A 26,968-nucleotide genomic window follows, 5' to 3' on the forward strand; every position below is an offset into this window, starting at 1 on the left:
CAAAAGCATCAATTCATCAGCACTCAGCCTTCTTCACAGTCCAACTCTCACATCCATACATGACCACAGGAAAAACCATAGCCTTGACTAGACGGACCTTTGTTGGCAAAGTAATATCTCTGCTTTTGAATATGCTATCTAATTTGGTCATAACTTTCCTTCCAAGGAGTAAGCGTCTTTTAATTTCATGGCTGCAGTCACCATCTGCAGTGATTTTGGAGCCCCCCAAAATAAAGTCTGACACTGTTTCCCCATCTATTTCCCATGAAGTGATGGGACCGGATGCCGTGATCTTCGTTTTCTGAATGTTGAGCTTTAAGCCAACTTTTTCACTCTCCTCTTTCGCCTTCATCAAGAGGCTTTTTAGTTCCTCTTCACTTTCTGCCCTAAGGGTGGTGTCATCTGCATATCTGAGGTTATTGATATTTCTCCTGGCAATCTTGATTCCAGCTTGTGTTTCTTCCAGTCCAGCATTTCTCGTGATGTACTCTGCATATAAGTTAAATAAACAGGGTGACAATATACAGCCTTGACGAACTCCTTTTCCTATTTGGAACCAGTCTGTTGTTCCATGTCCAGTTCTAACTGTTGCTTAATGGGTCCAAGATGGCGGACAGGTCAACTTCCACTACCTTGAACCTCAATATTTGCTCACTGTAACACATCACCAAGCTAAGTGACACACCCACAAGCACCATCAAAGATCAAAAAATGGGCAGTGTCCCAAATTCTGGAAATCTCTGCCCCTTCCTCCAAATAGTTGGAATAACCCTCCCACTCATTAGCTTGTGAAATTACCCAGCCCATAAAAGCTAACCACACCACGTTTTGAGGCCATAGTAGCCCTCTGTGGTGGCCCATGTTCTCGTTTATGGAGTGTGTTTCTCTCTAAATAAATCCACTTCTTACCTATCATTTTGTCTCTCACTAAATTCTTTCTGCTATAAGACATTAAGAACTTGAGCTTCATTAGGTCCAGAAACCTGGTGTGTATTCTCAGCTGGAAGACAGTGGGTTTTGGCTGGGTTCAAATCCCAAGCTGAGGTGAATGGTTTCACAAGCAGTGGTATATCCTTGCCTTTAGAAAGAATCTTGCCACTGCATAGCTTTCCTGTCTCCCTCATGTCCTGAATTTCCCCTCTTTGGATCTTTTCATCAGTTATTGGCTCTTCTGAGAAGACTCTGCCCTCTCCTGTCTACCTGTGGAAGTCAATCTGTGTTTTAGAGCCCTCATCACTTCTCCACCTCCCCAGATGCCCAGGTGGGATTAAACTCTGCCTTTCCCAAGTTGCCTAAGTCTTTGCATCTCTCGTAAAGCACCCATCCCAGCCTGTGCTAGTCACCTGGTATTGGAACAGCAGGGGCCAGGGGATTTTCTTTCCAGGACTACATCTGAGGTGATGCTTTCTAAGTATAGAATCAGTCAGAATCTTCAAGTTGAAGAACCAGCTCCAGGGACTTGATGACCTCCAGCTCAAACAGTCCCTGAAGATGGAGTAGTCCTGGTCCCTTTGTAGGAAGGAGGGGATTAACAATCTCTGGGTTACTAAGGCCTCATGGACTCAGAGGTGAAGTTGCTCAGTCGTGCGTGACACTTTGCGACCCCATGGACTGTAGCCTACCAGGCTCCTCTGTTGGTGGACTTTTCCAGGCAAGGATACTGGAGTGGGTTGCCATTTTCTTCTCCAGGGGATCTTCCTGACCCAGGGATCGAACCCAGGTCTCCCGCATTTAGGTAGATGCTTTACCCTCTGAGTCACCAGGAAAGCCCGTGAACTCAGGGCCTTCCTCAATGTCCCAGTTCTGCTGGGCCAGCTGTGGCTTCCTAGAAGCCTCTGATTCCACAGGCTGGCCTGGCCTATGGGGCCCTCCCTCTGTGACCAAGTAGTCAGCCAGTTAGAGCTCTAGGGCCTGGCTAACCTGGTCCAAGAGAGAACTACTTTCTGATCACTCCTTTCCTTTTCTGCTTCACATCCAACCCATCCAGCTGCCCTTGGGCAGAGCCCTAAGGTCAGGCTAGAGTAGTCACACTCCATCCAATTAATCACTAAACCCTGCCCTCCAAACCAGAGTTTTTTTTTCCCTGGATCAAAAAATAAGATCAGTTTATCATTCCTCTGTTTAAAACCATTCAATGATTACTCATTGCTCTCAGGATTTCTCAGGCTAAAATTCTTAACAGGATTTGAAAACCTTTCACCTGGCCCTTTCAAAATAAGAGGATTTATAATCTTTTCAAAAACAACAAGAATCCTGACACAATCTTAATTACTCCAGCTGTCAAAACTGTTTAAGATTGATGAGGTCTGCATTAAGCTGTTAGAAGGTGATTAACTCATTTGTCCTGAATGGGTGTGAATTCCAAGGAAATTGTTTTTCCACCCTCTTCTCTGTTCTGCCTGCGATGCTATCCTTAGATGACTGCTGGTGACAAGGTTCATTAAGGCAGTCAGGGTGGAAAGGACTGTGGAGGGGATTGAAGCGGGGATTGAAGTCTTGTAGACGAGATTCCTTTGTTGTTGTTCAGTCGCTAAGTTGCTAAGTTGTGTCTGACTCTGTGACCCTGTGGGCTGCTGCACGCCAGGCTTCCTTGTCCTTCACTGTCTCTGGGAGTTTGTTCAGATTCACGTCCATTGAGTTGGTGATGTATTTTACCATCTCATCTTCTGCCGTCCACTTCTCCTTTTGCCTTCCATCTTTCCCAACATCAGGGTCTTTTCTAATGAGTCAGCTCTTTGTATCAGGTGGCCAAAGTACTGGAGTTTCAGCTCAGCATCAGTCCTTCCAATGAATATTCAGGATTGATTTCCTTTAGGATAGACTGGTTTGGTCTCCTTGCAGTCCAAGGGACTCTCAGGAGTCTTCTCCAGCACCACAGTTTGAAAGCATCAACTTTTTGGAGCTCAGCTTTTTTTATTGTCCAGCTCTTACATCCACACATGACTACTGGAAAAACCATAGTTTTGACTATATAGACATTCGTTAGCAAAGTTATGTTTCTGCTTTTTAATATGCTGTCTGTGTTTGCCATTGCTTTTCTTCCAAAGAGCAAGCACCTTTTAATTTCATGGCTGGAGTCACCATCTGAAGTGATTTTGGAGTCCCAAAATATAAAGTCTCTCACTGTTTCCATTGTTTCCCCATGAAGTGATGGGACCGGACGCTGTGATCTTAGTTTTTTTTTAATGTTCAGTTAAGCCAGTTTTTTCACTCTCCTCTTTTACCTTCATCAAGAGGCTCTTTAGTTCTTCCCTTTCTGCCAAAAGTGTGGTGTCATCACCATATCTGAGCACCATATCTGATTCTCTGGGCAATCTTGATTACAGCTTGTGCTCCATCCAGCCCAGCATTTCACATGTTGTACTCTGCATAAAAGTTATATAAGCAGGGTGACAATATACAGCCGTGATGTACTTCTTTCCCAATTTTGAACCAGTCCATTGTTACATGTCTGGTTCTAACTATTGCTTCTTGACCTGCATACAGATTTCTCAAGAGACAGGTCAGGTGGTCTGGTATTCCCATCTCTTGAAGAATTTTCCACAGTATGTTATGATCTACATAGTCAAAGGCTTTAGCATAGTCAATGAAGATGTTTTTCTGGGATTCTCTAGCTTTTTCTATGATCCAACAGATGTTGGAAATTTGATCTCTGGTCCCTCTGCCTTTTTAAGTCCAGCCTGTACATCTGTAAATTCTCAGTTCACATACTGTTGAAACCTATCTTGAAGGATTTTGAGCATTACTTTGCTAGCATGTGAGATGAGTGCAATTGTATGGTAGTTTGACTATTCTTTGGCATTGCCTTTCTTTGGGATTGGAATGAAAACTGATCTTTTCCAGTCCTGTGGTCACTGCTGAGTTTTCCAAATTTGCTGGCATATTGAGTGCAGCACTTTCACAGTATCATATTTTAGGATTTAAAATAGCTCAGCTGAAATTCCATCACCTCCACCAGCTTTGTTCATAGTGATGCTTCCTAAGGCCCACTTCACTTTGCACTCCAGGATGTCTGGCTCTAGGTGAGTGATCACACCCTTGTGGTTATCTGGGTTATGAAGATCTTTTTTTATAGTTGTTCTGTGTATTCTTGCCACCTCTCCTTAATATCTTCTGCTTCTGTTAGGTCCATACTGTTTCTATCCTTTATTGTTCCTATATTTGTATGAAATATTCCCTTGAAGAGATCTCTAGTCTTTCCCATTCTATTGTTTCCCTCTATTTCTTTTCATTGTTCACTTAAAAAGGCATTCTTATCTCTCCTTGCTATTCTTTGAAACTCTGCATAAAGATGGGTATATTCTTCCTTTGCCTTTAGCTTCTCTTCTTTTTTCAGCTATTTATAAGGCCTCCTCAGACATCCTTCTTGACTTTTTGCATTTCTTTTTCTTGGTTATAGTTTTGATCACCGCCTCCTATGCAATGTTATTAACCTCCATCTATAGTTCTACAGGCTCTCTGAAATAGCTGAGGGGAGGTCAAGTGTATGGTGACAGATGGTAACCAGATTTTGGGGATAATCATTTTGTAATGAACACAACCATCAAATCATAAGAAGAGTAGTGAAGTCAATGTTTAAATCCATATCTCCTTAGCTCTGATACTTTCCTTTATTCCTCTCTGATCCAGCATAGCTGGGTGTCAGGCACTTCTGCATTCACCATCTCACTGAATCCTCACAATACACCAGGAGGTGAACACTTGTGGTTAGAACATGATTGATGAGGGGACTGAAACGCAGAGAGGAAAAATGAGTGGACCAAGGTCACCCAGCCAATAAATCACTTCTTTTTTTCTAGCTCTAGCTCTACTACTTGTAATATTTCTTTCACTCTGTTATCTGTCACCCCAATGCAGACATAATAAAGTAGAACATTTTCTTCTACAAAGGTTTGCCGATAATCTTGGGATCAAAGGTAATCAGTCAAAAGATTGAATACGAGTTATGAAATCAATGTCTAAAGACTGATTACGAGTTCAGTCAGTGGCCTACCTCAGTTCTACAGCAGACAAAGCATTCTGTTTCCATAAGGGTCAGCTCCTGCCAAGTTCAGAAAGCTCAGCCCAGGTCTGTTGTTAATTCTGAATTCTTCAGATGGAAGAACTCTTACACACACACACAAGAATGCTTACATGAGGCTTCATTCCTGGGACAAAACAACGAACCATTGAAAGAGGATGGGGGCCCTCTCTCACCCTCTGAGATGGCACACGTTCTGTCTGTAGAGTGTGTTTGTCTCTAACCAAATCCACTTCTTACCTAAAAAAAGGAAGAAAGAAAGAGGACAGGGGAACTTTCCTGGTTGTCCAGTGGTTTTAAGAATCTACCTTCCAGAATCTACCTGTCCAGTGGTTAAGTGCAAGGGAGGCAGGTTTGATACTTGGCTGGGAACATAGGATTCCACATGCCTCAGGGCAACTAAGCCCACGTACCATAACTAAAGAGAAGCCCAAGTTCCACAACAAAAGACCTGATGCAGCCAAAATAAATAAATTAATTAATTAATGGAAAAAACCCAAACTTTAAAAAAAAAGGAAGAAAGAGGATGGGTTATATAAGGCTGAAAATTGAGAAGTCCTGAAAGGTGGGAACCAGCTGCCAGGCCCAATCCAAAGTTCCCTAGCAAACCAGCCCTAGTGTAGAGAGGATTCTAAAAGGCCAAAAACAAAAACACATTCATTAAAAACACCGGAGATGAATTCTTTCAAAGCAGCTTAGTCCTCTGGTGGGGCCTTCCCCTGTCTTTCCTCTGCCCACTCTGCCCCTACAAATATTCAAAGAGAGCAGACACCCACTGGCCTCATCTGGCCCACAGATGAGTTTTCTTTAACCTGCACACAGTTTTTAAATAGCTGTAAACATCAAAAGTGAGAAGTTTTACCTAAGAATCTAGACTTTTTCTTTTCTTTTGGAAAATCAGAAGTTTTTCATATGAAGCCAAGTGGCTTCATATCTCTGAATGATAACTATGACAAAGTTGAGCAGTGGCTGCCTCCAAGGTATTTTTATACCCAGACCACTTGACTCACTTATCTTCGATGCCTGACCCCTGTGGGCATCTGTTTTTCACTCAGGCCAGGTGAGACTTCCCATCTGCATATCAAGTGAAACAGATCTCCCTCACCCTAATATTCAAAAATCCTTCACAACACAGCTTATTCTGACTTACCCATGTGACTAGACTTCATTCTGAATTTATCTACTTCCTGTATAAACAGGTCCCTTACCTTCCCACATTCACATTTTTGCTGGTGCTTTTTCATTTCCTTTAAGATGCCTTCCATCCCAACCAAATCTGGGAACTCTCCTGCACCCTCAAAAGTCCATGTGAGGGCCTTTTTGGAATCTCCCAAACAGAAATAACCTTTCTTTCATTAGAGGCTCCAAAGTGCCGTGTTATTTTGCAGTATAGTCATACCTTATGTATTCTTCTTTACAGATGTTGGGATTTTTACAAATTGAAGGTTTGCAGCAACCCTGTGTTGTCAGATGATGGTTAGCATTTTTTAACAGTAAAGACATAAAAGCTATTGCATACTTAACAGATTACAGTATAGTGTAAACATAACTTTTATATGCACTGGAAAACCAAAAAAAAAAAAAAAAAAAAGGCTTGATTCACTGGCCTGTGATATTTGCTTTACTGTGGTGCTCTGGACTGAACTGGCAATATCACCCAGGTCTGCCTGTACTTGCTCTGGACTTTTACAACTTCACATATTTACATATTATAAGTTCTTTTCCTGTGATTACTTCTGTCCTGGCCAGTAGTCCAACTGAGCCGAGCCAAGGCCTTACCTGTGAATAAGGAAGCTGTCTTAACCCTCCTGACCAGCCAAGTCACCGGATAAATACCACAGACTGGCTTCATTTAATGCCATATGGAGCAGTACAACTTCCTGACTGAGATTTGCCCGAATTCCTGACTTTTGTGACAGTTGTGTGATAGGATAATAAGCTTATTGTTTTAAGCCACTGCTTTGTCACATAGCAACAGATAACCAAACTGGTTCTGAAAATTTTAAAAGTCTTTAATCTTGTTAATTATTTTCAAGCCTTTTTACAAAATTAAAATAAACACACATACAACTTAAAGAAGGAGAAGGGAACTAATTTATTGAGTTCTTAATTTGATTCAGTTCAGTTCAGTTCAGTCACTCAGTCGTCTGACTCTTTACTGCCTGACAAGTTATACGTGTTACATTATCTAACACTCAAGACAATCTAACTTGTGCTATTATCTACATTTCTGAGAAGAAGGAACCAAAGCTGAGAGGGAGTGTGCTTTGCCAGCTCAGAAGACTGAATGGATGGTGGGTAGTACTGAGGTCCTGGAGGGGCACCACAGGAGCTCTAAGCAGATGGACACTTGTGGTGGCTATTTTGCTCCCTCCATTTCGAAGTCACAGTTTAGCATGAGCAAGAACTGTATAACCAGGAGACTGAAGAGAAGAGGCCAAAGTGCAAGTGATTTCATATTTAGTAACTACAAATACACATCATGAAGCTTTAATTTTTTCACTGTTTTTTAAATTATCATTTTAATTGTCAACAAATGTTAATTGAACGCAGGAGGAGGAGGAGACAACAGAAGATGAGATGGTTGAATGGCATCACCAACTCAATGGACATGAGTTTGAACAAACTCTGGGAGATGGTGAAGGACCAGGAAGCCTGGCGTGCTGCAGTCCATGGGGTTGCAAATAGTCGGACAGGCTGAGGGACTGAAAAACACCACCACCACTTATTTTCCTCCTGTCCCCAACCACCTTCCCCTCTGGTAACCACTAATTTGTTCTCTGTGTCTATGAGTCTATTATTGTCTTGTTTTGTTTAGATTCCACATATGAGTGAAATTATAAGGTTTTTGTTTTTCACCTTCCATCTTATTTCACTTGATTCTACAACTAAAATAACAGCTACTATGAATTCAGTAATTACTATGTACCAGGCTCTGTGCATCTTTTAAATTGCTTGCAACAACCCTAAATGGATAGAGGTATAGTTGTTATTATCTCCATTTTACAAAGGAGGAAACTAAGGCACAGAAAATTTAAGTAACTTACCCAAGACCTCCCAGCTAAGTGGTGAAGCCAAGCTATCTAATTCCAGAGCCTGTACTTCTAGCTGTGTAAGTTAAGACAAGCCCTGTAACCTTTCTGATCTTCAGTTTCTGATCTATAAAATTGGGAAATCTTTGTGAGGATTAGAAATAATGTATATAAAATGACTATCATGGCAAGTGCCTAGCATTTTATGGATATTAACTGTTTCCTTAATGGCTTAGTGTTAGGGGTTGGATTGTGTCCTCCTGAAGATGTTGAAGTCCTAGTACCTGGTGCCTATGAATGTGACCTGATTTGGAAATAAGGTCTTTGCAGATGATGAAGTTAAGATGAGGTCATTAGGATGAGAAATCTGGACACAGAGAGAGACACAAAGTGAGGGTGCCATCTGAACATCAAGGTAAAGATCGGGGTGATGTATCGACAAGACAGGCAACACCAAAGACTGAAAACAAACCGCCAGCATCTAGGGGAGAGGCTTGGAACAGATTCCATCAGAGCGCTCAGAAGGAACCAGCCCTGCTGACACCTTAATTTGGACACCCAGCCCCCAGGACCATGAGAGACTACGCTTCTGCTGCTTTCAGCCACTCAGCTTGCGGCCCTTTGCTATGGCAGCCCTGGGGAACTAATAGCTCAGCACATGGTACTTGTACCTTTGATACTCGGCAAGGCGTCTCTGAGTCTCTGGGTGTACACAGCAACCTGTTGCTAGCATCCTAGGTGCTCTGCACATGTGCAGCCCTGCAGCCCAGCTGTACATGGAGCCAGTCTAATACATTAGAAGGTTGGACCAAGGTCAACTTTCGAGATCTCACGTGTCTTTTGTGCTCCGCTGGATCAAGTGCCCACTACTCTTATGCTGCCTTGGGTAGAGCAGAATGTCTTCAGTAAACTCATTCAGAAGAAGGTGCTGGTGGATAATTTGTCCTCTCAAATGAATTAATCACACCTGAGAGGTGAACTCTCCGATAACCTTGGTGCCTGGTTGGAAGAGATTTTAGGTTAAGACCCCTCAGGCTCCCCCAGAATATCTGCATGCCCTACAGTCCAGGCACCATGTGCACTGCTCTCTGCATACAGATATCCATGTTCAGAGATCAAGGGATACTTTCCAGCACAGAAGGTGATTTAAGCAGCCTAGGTAAATGCCTCAGACCTTCAGGGAAATCAGGACAGCCTCAGAGAGCATTTAGAAATGGAGAGGCAGGAGGGCTTTGTGAGCCCAAGAGATTCATTGTTAAGGCTTGGAAAATAATTAGAGGTGGAATGAGCTCAAGCTGCAGCAACCAGGGACCCTGTGGGACACTGTTTTTCAGGAACTCTAGAAGCAGCATTCCCTCAGGTTCATTTTCAGGAAAGAAAAAGATCTCCAAACAAAAAGACCATCATAGCTGTTTAAAATAGGTGGAGATCATGATCTGTTAGTGTTCCCTGATTAGGGGGCAACAGACCACCTGCATATTGCTGTTTAACAAACTACTCCACATTGAGCAGCTTAAAATAACAATATTTATTGTCTCACATAATTTCTAAGGGTCGCCTTACCTGGGTGGCTCTGGATCAGGGTCTTTCATGAGGTTGCAGTTGGGCAGTTGGCTGGGGCTGCAGTCTTCCCAAGCCTTGACTGGGCCTGGGGGATTTGCTTTCCAAATGGCTCCCTCATGTGGCTGTTTGTAAGAGGGCTTATTTTTTGTTCACTGTTGTCCTGAAGTCTCACTACCTTACCACACAGCTGGTCACATAGGATGACCAATCATCTTGGTTTGCCCAGGACTAAGGGGGTTCTCAGGATGTGAGACATTCATTCTAAAACCAGGAAAGTCCTGGGCAACCTGGGGACAAGTTGGTCTCTCACAAGGGCTGCTCAAAATATGAAGAGAGTGGCCAAGATAGAGCTATGAAGCATTTTATCATCTAATCTTACAAGTAACATACTGTGCATCACTTCTGGTCTAGTCTACTGGTCAGACAGACCAGCCTTGGTACCGTGTGCAAAGCTACTATACAAGGTATAAATATTAGGAGGTAGGGATCAATGGAGCCATCTTAGAGGCTGGCTACCACATTTCCCCAAAACTCAGTGGTTTAAAGCAACCACCCTGTTAGTATCTTTCATGAGTCTGTGGGTTAACAGGGCTCAGATGGATGGTTCTTCTGTACCCCACGATGTCTGCTGGATCTGCAGCCACTAGGGCTCAAGTGAGCTGGAATCTCAAATGACATATTTCCATGGCTGGCAGTTGGTGCTGGCTGTTGGCTAGGAGCTAATCTAAGGCTGCCTATGGGACAGTCTTGGTTCTTCTCCATGTGACCTTTCCATATAGCTTTGACTGGATTCTGAGAGGGAACATCCCAAGAATAGGCATGTAAGCAGAAGGAAACAGAAGCTACCAAATCTCCTAAGATGTGAAATCAGAAGCCCTTGAACATCTTACATTGCATTCCATTGGCCAAAGACGTCACAGGGAGAGCCTAGATATAAGGAAAGGGGAAATAAACCATACTTCTTGATATGAGGAATAGCATATGTTTGTAGTAAGGGGAGGGATTATTAGTAGCTACTACACAGCCTAATAGGAGAAGGCAATGGCACCCCACTCCAGTACTCTTGCCTGGAAAATCCCATGGATGGAGGAGCCTGGTAGGCTGCAGTCCATGGGGTCGCTAAGAGTCGGACACGACTGAGCGATTGACTTTCACTTTTCACTTTCATGCATTGGAGAAGGAAATGGCAACCCACTCCAGTGTTCTTGCCTGGAGAATCCCACGGATGGGGGAGCCTGGTGGGCTGCCATCTATGGGGTCGCACGGAGTTGGACACGACTGAAGTGACTTAGCAGTAGCACACAGCCTAATGGGGCTACCACTACCCAAAGACTGTGCTTCAGGGTTTCTCATTAGTGAATGTGCAAAAGCTCCAGAGGTGGTGAAATATTCCAGGCACTCTTAAATTTCTGAATCTATAATCCTGGCTTTATTTTTTTTTAATCTTTTTAATTAAAAATTTATACATGTAATTGTAATGAAGTTCATACAGAAAAAATAGGTAATCAATACTTAAGAGACCATGTAATTTTGGTACATAGCTTCTTAGAATTTACACTATGCAAAAATAATTTTATTTTACAAAACTGTAACCATTTTGAACCTACTATTTTTAAATCTGCCATTTTCTCCTAAAACTACATTGTGAGTCTCTTTCTGTGATGGTTAATATAGAGCTACCTCAGTTTAAGGGTCACATAGTATTTCATTGTATACCTACCAGCCAAGACTGTTGATAACAACAACAGAGATACACTGTGGTTAGGTTATTTGGCAAAAAAGGACATTTTTTGAAAAGTATTGGATAGCCCATGGAATCTATGCTATGTCAGTTTAGAGTCCCATTAGCTATTTTTGTGTAATAATCTGTAAGACTTAGTAGAATAAAACATTCACCATTTTAATATACTCATAAATTCTGTGGGTCAGGAATTCTACAGGGCACAGTAGGGATGATGCACAATGTCTGGGATCTTGGCTGGGAAAATTCACACTAAGAGTGAGATGAAAGGCTGGAGTGGGGGTGGAGTGGTAGAATCATCTGAAGGCTATGTCATGCACATGTTTGGAGACTGGGCTGCCATGAATTGAACTCTGGGCTGGCAGGGATTCTGGATCAGAGTGCCTATACAAGCTGTCTCTATATGACTTGGGCTTCCTCACAGTGTGGTGGCCTCTGGGTAGTCTGACTTCTTACAAGGTGGTTCAATGCTCTAGGAGCTGGTGTTCTAGCAAGCAGGGAGGAAGCTGCACCGTCTTTTGTGACCTAACCCTGGAAATCACTTTCACCAAAGTCTATTGATTGAAGTGGTCACAAGCCTGCTCAAATTCAAAAGAGGAGACATAGTCTCTACTTCTCAATGGGAGGAGTAGAAAAGAATTTGTGGCTATGTTCTAAAATCACCATAATTAGGATAATCTAAGTTACCATAACAAAGAAAATTCAACTTACAGTGACTTAATGAATATGGAAATTTATTTCTCTGGCACATAACAGTTACAAGGTGAGTAGCCTAAGTCATTGAGGCAGCTCTGCTCCACCAGACACCACTATGCCCCTGGAATCTAGGCTCCACTGCCAACACAGCAGTCTTGAAAACCGCTAACTGTCCTTGTGTCTTTGTGGGCAAAACCTTAGGCAGGAGCCCACACACCGGCCACTCAGCTCACATGCTTGTATCTTGTCTTCCAGGGAGCAAGGAGTGGGCATATTTGCCTTCTTTATGCTTCTGTAGTGGAAAGCAGGGGTGCTTCTTTCTTATCTTTAAATTTCTTCTTTAAATGAAGAAGGATCAGATACTAGATACCCTAAAAACAAACAAATATCCAGTAGAATATGGATGTATCATATCCCAGCTCTTACTGATAGACATTTCGGTTGATAAGTTTCTGTTGATAAGATGTTATTTACACTGTTTCGAGGAACATTCAAATATCTTTGAATATTTGTAAGATATTTTTTTCCCTTTAAAATACATTTCAGGACTTCTTTGGTCGTCCAGTTGTTAAGAATCCACCTTGCAATTCAGAGGACGTGGATTTAATCACTAGTCTGGGAATATCCCACGTGACATGGAGCAACTAAGCTCATGCTCTACAACTACTGAGCCTACTCCCTAGAGCCTGTGCTCTGCAACAAGAGAAGCCACTGAGATGAGAAGCCTGTGCACTGCAACGAAGAGTAGCCCCTGCTTGTCACCGCTAGAGAAAGCCCACTTACAGCAATGAAGACCCAGCACAGCCAAAAAAAGCAACAAACAAAGGAAACACTGTTACTGCCTTGATCCTTATCATGCCTTTATCCAGACTGACTATATAACCTCTCCCTATTTATGGGGTGCCAGTGGGTAGGGGGGGAAGTGAATAGTTCTTATGGAGCTAGCCTGCTGTGTTTCCCTTTGTCTGCCGCTGCTGCTGCTGCTAAATCGCTTCAGTCGTGTCTGACTCTGTGTGACCCCATAGACGGCAGCCCACCAGGCTCCCCCATCCCTGGAATTCTCCAGGCAAGAACACTGGAATGGTTTGCCATTTCCTTCTCCAATGCTTGAAAGTGAAAAGTGAAAGTGAAGTCACTCAGTCGTGTCCGACTCTTTGCAACCTCATGCACTGCAGCCTACCAGGCTCCTCCGTCCATGAGATTTGCCTGGCAAACTAATAAAGCCACCCTTTCCTTCTCTGTGTGTGTCGGGGGGGGGGGACGGAAATACATTTTCCAAGGAGTCATGTCATAGTTTCTGATGTCTAGTCCGTAGTTTCTGCATCTAGTCCTACAGAAACCCACCAAAGCCCCTCCTTTTCTTCAAGTCAGGGGTGGCAGCCCAGCAATTTGTATGAGCCAGGGAGAAAGTCTGGAGAGATTCGTCGTGTACTATCAAGGATGCTCCAGGATTAAGTGTTGGGGTGGCCATGATCATAACCTGCTCTTGTTTATGGACACTGTGTGAAGGGCTTTACTCATACTGTCTCACTTAGTCTTTGCCTTAATCTGATGGGGAAGATTCATCTTCATTTGATAAATTATCTTTATCAAATTATCTTTGACAAATTATCTTCATTTGATAGATGGAGAAGCTTAGGTTCCAAGAGATTAGGTAATTTATCTAAGGCCTTGGAGTCAAATCAGTGCTTGGAACACTTGCTTGTAGGAAATTCCCTCCCTAACCTAGCTGCCATACTGTGGGAAGCCCAAGCCACATGAAGAGGCTATGTGCTGACATTTCAGCCAACAGCCTCAGCTGAGCTCCCAGCTGTCAGCCAGCATCAGCTCCCAGCCATGTGAGTGAGCCAGCTTGGATTCTTCTCACTCTTCAGCCCACTTGACACCCCAGGTGGCTATAGCCCCAACCAACACCACAGTAGTAGAACTGCTAAGTTGAGCTCAGCGACTCCAAAGACTGGAGAGAACTAATAATGAAATAGTTTTTGTGTCAAGTCACTGAGTTTTGGCAAGATTTTTTATGTAAGAGTGACTAACCAAAACAGGTGGGGAGCTACTCATTCTTGGATGAATCCCAGAAGAGTCTGAAGAGGGGGTTACTGCTCTGGGGGTATCACTAGAGTAGGGGGGGTCTTTGATGATTCTTACAAGTTCAGTGTACTAGGCTGCATCTGCATATGACAGTTTTGCTCGCTCCCTGCCCCAGATGGGGAAAACTTCATTGAGTCACAAGTCTGGGAAGAGAAACTGTGTATAAATAAGTTGACAGAAATCTGGGCAAGATTCCCAAAGTAAATAATGTTGATTCTCAACACAAAGAAGACATTGCTTAATGCTACAAAAACTCACATAAACAGTCATTGCTTTATGACTGATTTGCTATATTTTCAAATTTTAAAAAAGTAACCATAATAAGCATCATTTTAAAAAGCAGCACTTGGAAATGCTGGGACATTGTGTGCAGTTCCTGAGGTCACAAGAGTATCCTTATCTTTTGGAGCTTCCCAGTCCTGTAGGCTGGAGGTTGTGCCAGTTTGACCTTTGGAAAGCCCCAGTTGGCACTCAGATCCCAAAGCAAAATCCAACGTTTCTTTTCAAAGAGAAGAGAAGCTCACAAAAGTTCAATAAGATGGTGGCCTTTACCAATTTAGGTGTTTAGTCTCTTAACCCTCACTTCTCAGTCCCTTCCAGTTCAGTGGTTCTCAAATCTGGGGGCATAAAAATCATCTGGGAAGTACGTAAAAGATGTATAAAAAAATACAGGATTCTTCCCTGAAGATTCCCATTCTCTAAGTCTGGGGTGGGATCCCAGAATTTTTATTTTAAAGAGAACCAGCTGGGACTTATTTGGCAGTCTAGTGGTTAAGACTCCTTGCTTCCAATGCATGGGGTTAAAGCCCTGGTTGGGGAGTTAAGATTCCACATGCCATTGTGCATGGCCCAAAAGAAGAAGAACTGGCTAATTCTTCCATTGGTGGGCCCCATACCCCGAGCTGAAGAGGACTGTCGTCTCAGGCCTTTCCTGAAAGCGTAGAATAGAGATGGGGAGAGTCCTCGATAACCCGACCTCCAGAGACCAGGATGGACCTTGGAAGGAGATCAAGATGGGATATTCAGATTCTGAGCCAGGAAGGATATAACAAACTCTGTAGCAAATGGTTTTCAAATTGTGTTTCTTCAACCCTAAGGGGTTCCTCAGATGTGCTATCACCTCCAACCCCAGCAGTTTCTCTTTGATCTGTTTTATCATAGTAGGTTTCCAAGAAAGATTGTGTTAGAAGAAAAGATTTTACTGCTAAATCCCCTCCCTGCTTAAGGATATAGTTTGGTGAGGGTGAGGAGCAAACAGAACCCTCAAACCTTGGTGGTAAGAATGAAAAATGATGCAGCCACTGTGGAAAAGCTTGGTGGTTCTGTAATAAATTATATGGAGATTACCATATGTCTTGGTTTGCTCAGGCTGTTGTAAAAAAATAACCATAGATGAGGTGAATTAAACAACAGACATTTATTTCTCACAGTTCTATTATAAACGTTTGGCTCTTTACAACAGTCCAAAGGTGGAAACAACCCAAATTTCATCATAACTGACAAATGATGAATGAGTAAAAATAGTATATCTCTACAATGAAATACTACTTAACTATACAAAAGAATGAAGTGTTGATACATGAATGAACCTTGAAAACATCATGCTAAGTGAAAGAAGTCAGTCACAAAAGGACAAATAATTGCATGATTCCATTTATATGAAATATTCAGAATAGGCAAATCCATAGAGACAGAGACGGAAAGCAGATTAGCGGTTGCCAGAGATTAGGGGGATGGGGTAATGGGGAGTGACTGCTTAATGAGTGCAGGATTTCTTTTGGGGATGATGAAAATGTCCTGGAACTTGATAGTGGTGATGGTCACACAACATTGTAAATATGCTAAATGTCAATAATGACAAGCTTTATGTTATGAGAATTTCACAAAATACAGCAATGAAAAAAAAAACAAAACCCAATCAACAGACCTAGAACAATCATCTCACTATTATTACTATTATTTTTACTGATAAGGTAGCTGAGGTCAGAAAGGGGAAATGGCTTGGTGAGGTCACCCAGCCTGTTAGAGGTACAGCCAAGTCTAGTGACCCCCAGCCTGCCATAGCAGGCTGCCTCTCTTCTTCAACATCCTTGGGCCCTTACCCCCAACCCCTACCAAAAATGCTAAGATTCAGGGACATGCAATGTCCTGAGCCATGCATCACATCATAGTTTTTGCAGCCAGGCCCCCTGCTTCCCAGGCAGAGGTCCACTTTACCCCCAGTAGAGCTGGGCCAGCCTTTCTTCTGCTGTCACCAGTGCCTATTGCCTTCAAGTGTGTTGATGAAAGACAAACCCACTTCTAACTTCATACTTGAGTAAATCTTCCTAAGGGGCTCGCTAAGCTGCATTCTTCGGACAGGGTTGATAAGGGCTGGGTGCATCAGATTCCTTACATTACAGACATTGCTTAGCTTCCCAAACTCCAGCTGGGCAGAGAGTCTGGAGGAACTGTTGATGCTCCCAGGGTTGGGTTGGATTTATTCCAGCCATACGCATTTGTGTGGTTGGCTCTTCTCTCTGGCTGTTGGACCATATGCGTCTATCCCACAGTACGTGCTTAATAAAGATTCATTGTAGGCTTCCCTGGTGGCTCAGTGGTAAAGAATCTGCCTGCCAACGCAGGAGACACTGGTTGATCCCTGGTCTGGGAAGATTCCGCATGCTGTGGAGCAACTAGGCTCCTGCATCGCAACTACTGAGCCCGTGCTCAAGCCAAGGAGTTGCAACTACTGAAGCCCATGTGCCCTAGAGCCCATGTTCCATGACAAGAAAAGCTGCTGCAATGAGAAGCCTGAGCACTGCAACTGCAGAGTAACTTGCCACAACTAGAGAAAAGCCCACACAGCAGTGAAGACCATCATAGCCAAAAATCAATCAATGAATAAAATTGTTAAAAAAAAAATTCAGTGGCACAGTAGTCCCTGTCTTGTGGTCATCCTGGGACTGTCTTCATTCTAGTTAAGAGAGTTCAGGAAAAGGCCTCACTTTCCTTAGTGCCATTGAGAGTAAAGGACTCAGGGTAAGTTGTACATGGAGTGAGAATCGTTTATCTGGTAGCCACCTGTCCTGACTCTTTGTGACCCCATGGATGCAAAATTCAAGTCCATGGAATTCTCCAGGCCTGCAATGCAGTCATGTCCAACTCTTTATGATTCCACGGACTGTAGCTTGCCAGGCTCCTCTGTCCTTGGAATTCTCCAAGCAAGAATACTGGAGTGCATAGCCATTCCCTTCTCCAGGGAATCTTCCCAACCCAGGAATCGAACTCAGGTCTCCTGCATTGCAGGCAGATTCTTTACCAGCTGAGCCACCTGGAAAGCCCAGGGTAGCCATCTGAGATGGAATTATTCACCATTCTGGGAGGTGGGGGCAACAGAAGGGTATAACTCATTTGCATTTGCAGACTGTGAACTTTAGAGGTCAGGTCTTCTGGAACAATTCCTTCAGCTTCTTACTTAGGGTTTCAAAAAATTGCTAAGGGTTTTATTCTGTCTCCTCAGATCCTGACCATTCCTTACATTTCTTAGTTACAGTCTCCAGACAAATCATGGAGTTTTAAAAAAAGTGCAGAAACATACAAAAGGGCAATTGCAGGACCCAAGAAAATTGACTCTTTGGCAATTTTCTAATCTCAGCTGAGAACCCTGGCTGAGAAGGGAAACCTAGTTCTGCTCATTTGTGTTCAGTATCTGCTTCAGTGTGGGAATGGGGAGGGCGAACTCCCTCAATCCTCACATGGTGACTCGTTTTGCTCAGCCTCTGACGATTATCTAACTCCTTGAACTTGAGCTTGGAAATTGACTTCAGGCAGCAGGGATGGATGGAAACATTAAGGAAGACAGCAGCGTAGCAGTGGCCACAGTTTCTATGTTGCCATTTGGGATAAATCAGTAAAGATGAGAATTGCTACAGGGCAGACAGAGGTTTTGGGGGTGAGTATTTACAATTCAGCCTTGGTGGTTGTATGTGGTTTCCCTGCTGTGTGGACAGATGCCTTATGTCTGGATGCAGACTTTCATTTTACAGGACAGAGAGGTTTAGAAATGCTCTATTCCTGTTTGGAGATTTTAGTGTATGACTCTGTTCAATGATCCAAGGTGTCTTGCAGAAGAGAAATCTGCCTTGGCGTTGTTCAATCCACTCTTTCCCAGTTATTTGACTTCAGAATTCTTCCTCCTCCTCCCATTATAGCACTCATTTATACCCCGTGAAAGCAAAATTTCCAAGAAATGATGGGAAATGCCTCCTTATGTCCTGTGGAGTTGGTTCTGGCCACTGATGCCCTACAGTGAGCAGCAATGGGGATATTCGGTCAGGACACAGGACAGGGGACCGTGTTATAATAATCCAGGAAGTAGCAATACATGTTGTACCTGTCAGGCTCCTTCCTACACTGAGATGTTTTGATTCTCTGCACACTGACCAGGAAACCACTATTTGCTGAGCATCATGCCCTGGGAGCTTTTTGTATGTCATCTGTGTAATCTTCCCTCAAGTCTGTTGTTTCTGTTCTATAATGAGGAAATTGGGACTCCAAGAGGTTGTGTAAGGAGGTCACCCAGTTGAGTGTGTGGCAGAGTGAAGATCTGGGCTGAGGATGACGGGCCAACACTGGTACCCCCTCCTTAGACACCGATGGTGGGAAAGGAAACTGGGGCAGCCGTAGTTCAGCAGTTCGTCCATCAGTTAAAGAGAATTGCCAAATGTCTTGGGCTGCTATGACAAATACCATGGACTGGAGGCCTTAAACAGCAGGCATCTGGTTCTCACAATTCTGGAGCTGGTGGGTCCCACGTCAGGGTTAGTGTCTGGTGAAGACTGGCGGGTGGCTGCCTCTTGCGGTCGCTCCCCTGTGTCTCGCCACTTCACTCACAAGCTGCATTTTCATGTTGCTCTTTCCAGAGAGTCTGGTTCCCATGAGGAGCTGTTTTGCTGGTCATGTGACCTTGGGCCTCTGGGCCTCAGTTTCCTCATCTGTAAAATAGGATAATACTCTCATTTTCTTTCTTCTGAACTTTTCCACATTTTCGTATTCCTTCCCTCCTCTCCTCTTTCCTTCTCCCTTAATTTTTCCTCCCTCAATTTGTTTTTCCACATTGTCATAAACCTTAATCTCTAGCATTAATTTTCCCCTGGAAGATCCTTGAAACTCCCCTGTTGGATCCTCCCTAAAGTGGCTTGAGAGGCACCGATGGTTTTTCAGTAACAGAGACCAGACAAGAAGGCGACTGCTGAGGAATTCCATGTCAGTCAGGCGCTCTGTGCTCTGCATCTAGAATAGGGCAGTTTCCAAGGTGACTGAGCCTGGTGTGTGAGGATAAGGTGATAAGGTGAGGGCCTGGAGTTATGAGCTGCCAAACTCATAAACCATGCGGGCTTCCTCTGAGCCACTCGCCAAGCAATTTAACAACCGACTTGCTTCAAAGTGTTCCAAACTATTTAATGATCAGTGCATCTATAAATAGGGTCGTAAAAACAATCTGGATAGATATTAATGTATGGGTTCAGTCCTGGAGTAACTAAACCTTGAGTTGTTTTGACCTCAGAGAGCCATCAAAGTCTGCTGCAAGGAACAATTCTGCAGTTGTCTTGTGGCAGATGTTTTGTTCCTGCTCAATGTGTCCTTGTGTGTATAATTTGTTAACATGATAATAGTGTGCTGCTTGGCACTCGCAGTTTACTAAGTGCCTTCACACACATGTTCTCATTTGATCCTGGCAAGCCAGGCATTATTATGAGGCTCAGGGGAGATAAGTGACTCACCTCAGAACATCCAGATTGTGGGGTGAATGGGGCTGGGGTAGCGGGGCTGGGGATAGTGGTGGTGGTAGCAGAGTCCAGATTTCAGATAAGGACTATGTGGCTTCCAAATTTATCTTCCTATCTTATTCCATCAAATCCTATTTCCTGGTTTAAAAGACTGGATACAATCAGTGACTCTTCTGTTCTCAAAGGGGCCAGCACCCAAGTCTCTCCTTTGATTGCTTTATATTAAAAATAGGCTGGCCAGATTTAGTAAATAAAAATACAAAACACCTCATTAAATTAAAAATTCAGATTAAATAATGAATAATTTTTTGGTGTAAGTATGTCCCATGATACCTGGAAACTCTAACTTAAAGTACTTGCTATTGTCAGGTAAGATAATTCTTACCTGTTCCTCTTTTTGGAGGGCAGAATAGAATGTGATGATTGGAGCTCGAATGATTTATGATTAAGGGCTCTCCATAATCAGGACTTGCAACACCCTGACTGCACCTATCTGATTAAAAAAACAAAAATAAAAAAATAAGGTACTTGCTATTAAATATTTTTTCTTTTAAAAAATAACATGAGTTACAGAAAATTTTGAAAAATCAGATAAACAAAAGAAAAGTGAAAGTGAAAGTCATTTAGTCGTGTCCGACTCTTTGCGACCCCACGGACTGACTATACAGTCCATAGAATTCTCCAGGTCAGAATACTGGAGTGGGTAGTCTTTCCCTTCTCCAAGGGATCTTCCCAACCCAGGGACTGAATCCAGGTCTCCTGCATTGCAGGCAGATTCCTTACCAGCTGAGACACAAGGAAAGCCCATAAGCAAAAGAAAGAAAATATAAATTAGTCCTAATTTTGCTGCTGCTGCTAAGTCGCTTCAGTCGCGTCAGACTCTGTGCAACCCGAGACGGCAGCCCACCAGGCTCCCCCGTCCCTGGGATTCTCCAGGCAAGAACACTGGAGTGGGTTGCCATTTCCTTCTCCAATGCATGAAAGTGAAAAGGGAAAGTGAAGTCGCTCAGTCGTGTCCGACTCTTAGCGACCCCACGGACTGCAGTGCAGCCTACCAGGCTCATCCTTTCATGGGATTTTCCAGACAAGAGTACTGGAGTGGGGTGCCATTGCCTTCTCTGAGTCCTAATTTTACCATCATATAATATTAATATTTAAATATTAGCTGTTAATACTTTGTTATATTTATTGTGACCTCTTTTCCATTATGCATATGTTTATATGCATAATTCCTTTTTTTAAAATAGAAAAATGAATTTACTAATTATATATTACTTAGTTCAGTTCAGTCTCTCAGTTGCTTTGTGATCCCATGGACTGCAGCATGCCAGGATTCCCTGTCAATCACCAATTCCTGGAGCTTGCTCAAGTCGGTGATGTCATCCAACGATCTTATCTTCTGTCCTCCTCTTTTCCTCCTGCCTTCAGTCTTTCCCAGCATTGGGGTCTTTTCTAGTGAGTCAGTTCTTTGCATCAGGTGGACAAAGTATGGAAGTTTCAGCTTCAGCATCAGTCCTTCCGATGAATATTCAGGACTAATTTCCTTTAGGATTGCCTGGTTGGATCTCCTTGCAGTCCAAGGGACTCTCAAGAGTCTTCTCCAACACCACAGTTCAAAAGCATCGATTTTTCGGCACTCAGCTTTTTTTATAGTCCAACTCTCACATCCACGCATGACTACTGGAAAACCATAGCTTTGACTATATGGACCTTTGTTGGCAAAGGAATGTCTCTGCTTTTTAATATGCTGTCTAGGTTAGTCATAGCTTTTCTTCCAAGGAGCAAGCATTTTTTAATTTCATGGCTGCAGTCACCATCTGCAGTGATTTTGGAATCCAAAAAAATAAAGTTTGTCACTGTTTGCACTGTTTCCCCATCTGTTTGCCACGAAGTGTTGGGACCAGATGCCATGATATTAGTTTTTTGAATGTTGAGTTTTAAGCCAACTGTTTCACTTTTCTCTTTCACTTTCATCGAGAGGCTCCTGAGTTCTTCACTTTCTGCCATAAGGTTGATGTCATCTGTGTATCTGAGGTTATTGATATTTCTCCTGGCAATCTTGATTCCAGATTGTATAACTTAAGGTCTGCATTTTTTTCACTCAGTAATATATCTTGGATATCTTTATATGCCTTGATAAATTCTGTAATATTCAAATGATTGCAAGGCCATTGATGGCATAACACATTGCCTTTAGTGAATCCTCTATAGGCAAACACTTAGGTTGTGTCTAATGTTTTATTACTACAGACTTATCATGAATAAACTTCATTGGGTCTTCTGGACATCCTTGGGGTAAATTTCTGACAGTAAAATTTCTTGGTCAAAGGATATGCAAACTTTAAAGGCTTTTTTATAGGTTGTCAAGTTGTCCTCCAGAAAAATTGTACCAGTTTATGTTCTTACAAATAGTGTCTGAAAATGCCATTTCCTTGCATATTGGCAATGTTGGAAATTATCAATAAAAACAAAAAGAAAAAATAACCCATTTGATTCTGAGCCTATCCTGACTCTATAATCATATTCAACACTCTGCCCTCAAGTATGTAATCTTACTTCTTTCTACTGAACCTTAAATTCTCAAAGAAGGGAGTAGATTAGATCAGGGATAGAAATCACTACCTCCACCCCATCACATGCTGAATTTCCATCCAAGTAATAACAGGCCCAATCCTGTTTGGCTTTTGAGATTAGAAGAGGGCACATTCAACCTGCTGAATTTCCACAGTGCTCAGAATCTTACTCACCTCAGCCTTACAGGTGACCATTACTAATGTAAAGAACTTGCTCATTAGGGCAAATTTCCCTTGATGTAGGAATTCAGTTAATAAATGGAGACAGAATGGTAGAATTATAATGTCATCAATCATCAGTATTTGTTTATTTCAGGTATCAGTTCAGTCTCTCAGTCGTATCCGACACTTGTGACCCCATGAAACGCAGCACGCCAGGCCTCCTTGTCCATCACCAACTCCCAGAGTTTACTCAAACTCATGTCCATTGAGTCGGTGATGCCATCCAACCATCTCATCCTCTGTCATCCCCTTCTCCTCCTGCTCTCAATCTTTCCAAGCATTAAGGTCTTTTCAAATGAGTCAGCTCTTCGCATCAGGTGGCCAAAGTATTGGAGTTTCAGCTTCAACATCAGTCCTTCCAGTGAACACCCAGGACTGATCTCCTTTAGGATGGACTGGTTGGATCTCCTTGCAGTCCAAGGGACTCTCAAGAGTCTTCTCCAACACCACAGTTCAAAAGCATCATTTAACTTAATCAAATCTCTAAAGACCCATCTCCAAATAGTCACATGCTGAGGTATTGGGTTAGAGCTTCAACAAATGAATCTTGGGAGGGGACACATTTTACCCCATAATATTATAGAATACTGATAGCTAAACACATTAGAACCAAGTGAAATATCTAATGATATGATAATGATGAAACTGATCCAACAAATATATACTGAGTGCTTGCAGGGCCAGGTACTACTCTGTTTGCTGAGTTCTGTCCACAGTCTAGTGGGAGCAGGAGGTTAACAGACAAATTATAAGAGATGTAGCCAAGCATGATACCCATGTGCACAGACTCTGGATGTAAACTTCCTTGCTCCCCCACTTATTAGCTGTATGACTGTGGGTAAGCTGTTTAACTTCTCTGTACCTCAGTTTCCTCATCTGTAAACAGGTCTGTTTTGAGAATTAAATATTTATAAAGTACTTAGAATTGTAGCTGGAACATAGCACTACAAGTGATAAATAAATAAATTTGTGAACATTCACATGAGTCTGGCATTGAAAATGAGGTCTCTAGTAGACTGCGATCTTGGTTCCAATTTCACCTCCCTCCTTGTATCCAGGGCCTTTGCCATGTGACTGCAATTCCTCCATAGGTGATGGAATCTGTTTCTTTGCCCTTTCACTTCAAGCTGGCCCATGTGACTGGTTCTGGCCAATTGAATGTTAACAGATGTGAAATTAGTAGAGATTTGAAGTGTGCCAGTGGGGTGTGTCCCCTTGTGTTTCTCTCATCAGTATGAGAATATGCTGGAACTAATCGACTGATCCTAGTGGCAGGATGGAGACATATGGACTAGAGTCACCCCAACTGACCAGAAAACATTTAAATGAGAACCAGTTCTAACTGTGTGTGTACTGAGAATTCGAGGCTACTTGTTACCTAGCAGTAACTAATAGGATGCTGATTGAGATTATTTCATCAGGAAATGCTCCCAATAAATTACATGATGGCAAAAATTGATTACAAAACAATTCTTACAGTAAGATCCTATTTTTTAATTTTAAATAAATTTGTTTATGTGTTTTTGTGTATCCCTGAAAAAAGTGTAGACCAAAATGTTAGCCAGTGGTTTTCACTGATGGGTGGCAATTTTTATTTTGTATGTATTTTTTTCTATGCTTCAAGTAAGCTAAATGACCATGTTTGGATTTTGTGTTTAGATGGGTGGAGAGATGAATGGTGGTTGGGTGGATAGACGCAGCCCTCCCTCGTGCCTGTTCTCCCAGATTGGTCTGAACTCTTCTATGGTGATCAAACACCCACTGCAGTAGGGCTGGAGGCCACACAGAATGTCTGTGATTATAGCAGTTTGGAAAATGATTTGTAAGATAGCCTTTCAAGGTGAGACATCTTGTTAAGATTCTTCCAGGCCCCCTGAGAGATTCCTGTAGGGCTTGGAACATCATGTTTAAATGCATTTGGACATATGCCAGGTCAGGATGAATTAGAGGTTAACATTTAGTTTAAGAACAAGACAAAAGAAGGCCTGAAAAACAAGCTTGAAATATCTGTTCTACTTGCTGCAGTTACTTCATTTTAGGTTTTCCTTGGTCTCCCCAGAGTGATCAGCCCTGATAGATGGCACCTGGGCATATGGGCCTTGCCCTCTCCAGCCAGAGCAGGACACACTGTAGCCTTCACTCCGTCTCACTCTGGATTCAGAATCCACAGTGGCACCACAGTGGATTCTAAGCCTTGGTAGGAGAGACTTTTGTAGTTTTTTTTTTTTTTTTTTTTCTGATTTTTTAAAATCGATTTTGTTGAAATAAAATCCATCCATTTAAAACGAACAGTCTGGACTTCCCGGTGGTACAGTGGATAGGAATCTGCCTTGCCAATGCAAGGGGCATGGATTTGATCCCCGATCCGGAAAGATCCCACACGTCTTGGAGCAACTGAGCCTGTGCACCACAACTACTGAGCCTGAGCTCTAGAGCCTGAGAGCTGCAAATACTGAGCCCATGTGCCTGAAGCCCACGCTCCACAGCAAGAGGAAGCCCTGCAATAAGGAGCCCATGCACCGCAACTACAGAGTAGCCCCCGCCTGCCACAACTAGGGAAAGCCCAAGTGCAGCAACAAAGACCCAGCACAGCCAGATAAATAGACAAGATTTTTAAAAATAAATGAAATATACAGTTTAATGGGTTTTGACAAATGTACACCCTCTTGTAATCAAGATACAGAATCTCACCGTCACCGTCTCAGGTTCCTGCCGTCCCTTTGTAGTCAATCCCAACTTGCATTCCCGACTTCAGGCAACCACTGATGAGCTTCCTGACTGTACATTAGGTTTGCCACTTCTAGAATGTGACAGAAATGAAGTCATACGGCATGCACACTTTTGTGTCTGGCTTTCTTTGCTCAGTATAATGTTTCTGAGATTCATCTAAGATGAGTGACACCTTAGCTTTTTTCTAATTGTTTCTAAAGAGTATCCAGTTTATGGATGAACCACAATTGCTTTATTCATTCAGCTTTTGATGGACATTTGGGTGGTTTCTAGTTTGGGACTATTATAAATAAAACTTTTCTTTCCTTTTTTGAATTTCAACTATACTTATCCAGTAGCTGCTATGGGACTCGCTACAAAATGAACAATTTTCCCTGAAGCTTGCTTTTGCACTAAGAAAAATTATCTGTGATCAAAAAACTTGATAGTTCATTATTTCATTCCACCAAGCACTCATTTAATGAGCCATTTATCCAGTAAACATTCGCTTACCACCTACTTTTATTACTAGTAATAATTTAGTAATATGCTAGCTGCTAAGTCACTTCAGTTGTGTCCGACTCTATGCGACCCCATAGACGGTAGCCTACCAGGCTCCCCCGTCCCTGGGATTCTCCAGGCAAGAACACTAGAGTGGGTTGCCTTTTCCTTCTCCAGTGCATGAAAGTGAAAAGTGAAAGTGAAGTCGCTCAGTTGTGTCCGACCCTCAGCGACCCCATGGACTGCAGCCTTCCAGGCTCCTCCATCCATGGGATTTTCCAGGCAAGAGTACTGGAGTGGGGTGCCATTGCCTTCTCCATAGTAATATATTGAGTGCTTAATAAAGTACACCATGCCTCAAATACAGGGAGTATCACATTCTTTTCTCACAACCGTCCTATAGGGTAGCTGTGACTGGTCTCTCAGCTTAAGGTGCTTCTTAAATGAAATAAAGTTGCCTTTTTTAAACAAAAGAATTTTCTGTGCATCTTAGGCTTTTCATTTATTTATTGGCCTGCCCTCCTCTCTCTCTCACTCCACTTGGGTTTTGTGAGGTTTTACGACATCTCTTCTTTAATCAGGACCAAATGACCTGTGACGTTGCGCATGCCTTTATGTTTATTGGCCAACACCAAAAGGAAGATATTATACTCTGACATCCCTGGTGTCATACATAGATTGATATTCACTCCAGGCACACATGGAACACTTCATTTTTCAGAGACATGATTGAGCCAAGGTGCTACATAAGTCAAATAAATAAATATAGCTCTGGAAAGCCAAGGGCAGTTCTGTCCTCTGTGACACGTGGAAATACAGTTAACTTTCTGAGTTCTACTGAATGCTAACATGCAGCAGGAACTTTGGAAAAAGGAGAAAAAAGATGAGACAGAGAAAGACTCTCCTAACTCTTGACAAGTTTAATTAGTATGAGAGCCAAGAATAAGCCGAAAGAATAGTTTTCAAGAAAGCATAAACAATGGGAGAAAATGAGTATATCTTGAGCTTCTACCATCTGCCAAAGAATGTGCTAATCCATGTGCTCCAAC

The 26,968-nt window shown here is 42.7% G+C and overlaps 1 non-coding gene across 1 annotated transcript; it reads left to right on the top strand.

The window, feature by feature from the left end:
* The first annotated feature begins 20,276 nt into the window (after positions 1 to 20,276).
* On the top strand, positions 20,277 to 20,412 carry LOC138989468 (U8 small nucleolar RNA). Its single transcript, XR_011465771.1, has one exon. It is a non-coding gene; the product is annotated as a U8 small nucleolar RNA (small nucleolar RNA).
* The last annotated feature ends 6,556 nt before the right edge of the window (positions 20,413 to 26,968 follow it).

The sequence above is a fragment of the Bos mutus genome, chromosome 1 (genome assembly GCF_027580195.1).
Source record: "Bos mutus isolate GX-2022 chromosome 1, NWIPB_WYAK_1.1, whole genome shotgun sequence".
NCBI classification, from domain to species: Eukaryota; Metazoa; Chordata; class Mammalia; order Artiodactyla; family Bovidae; genus Bos; species Bos mutus.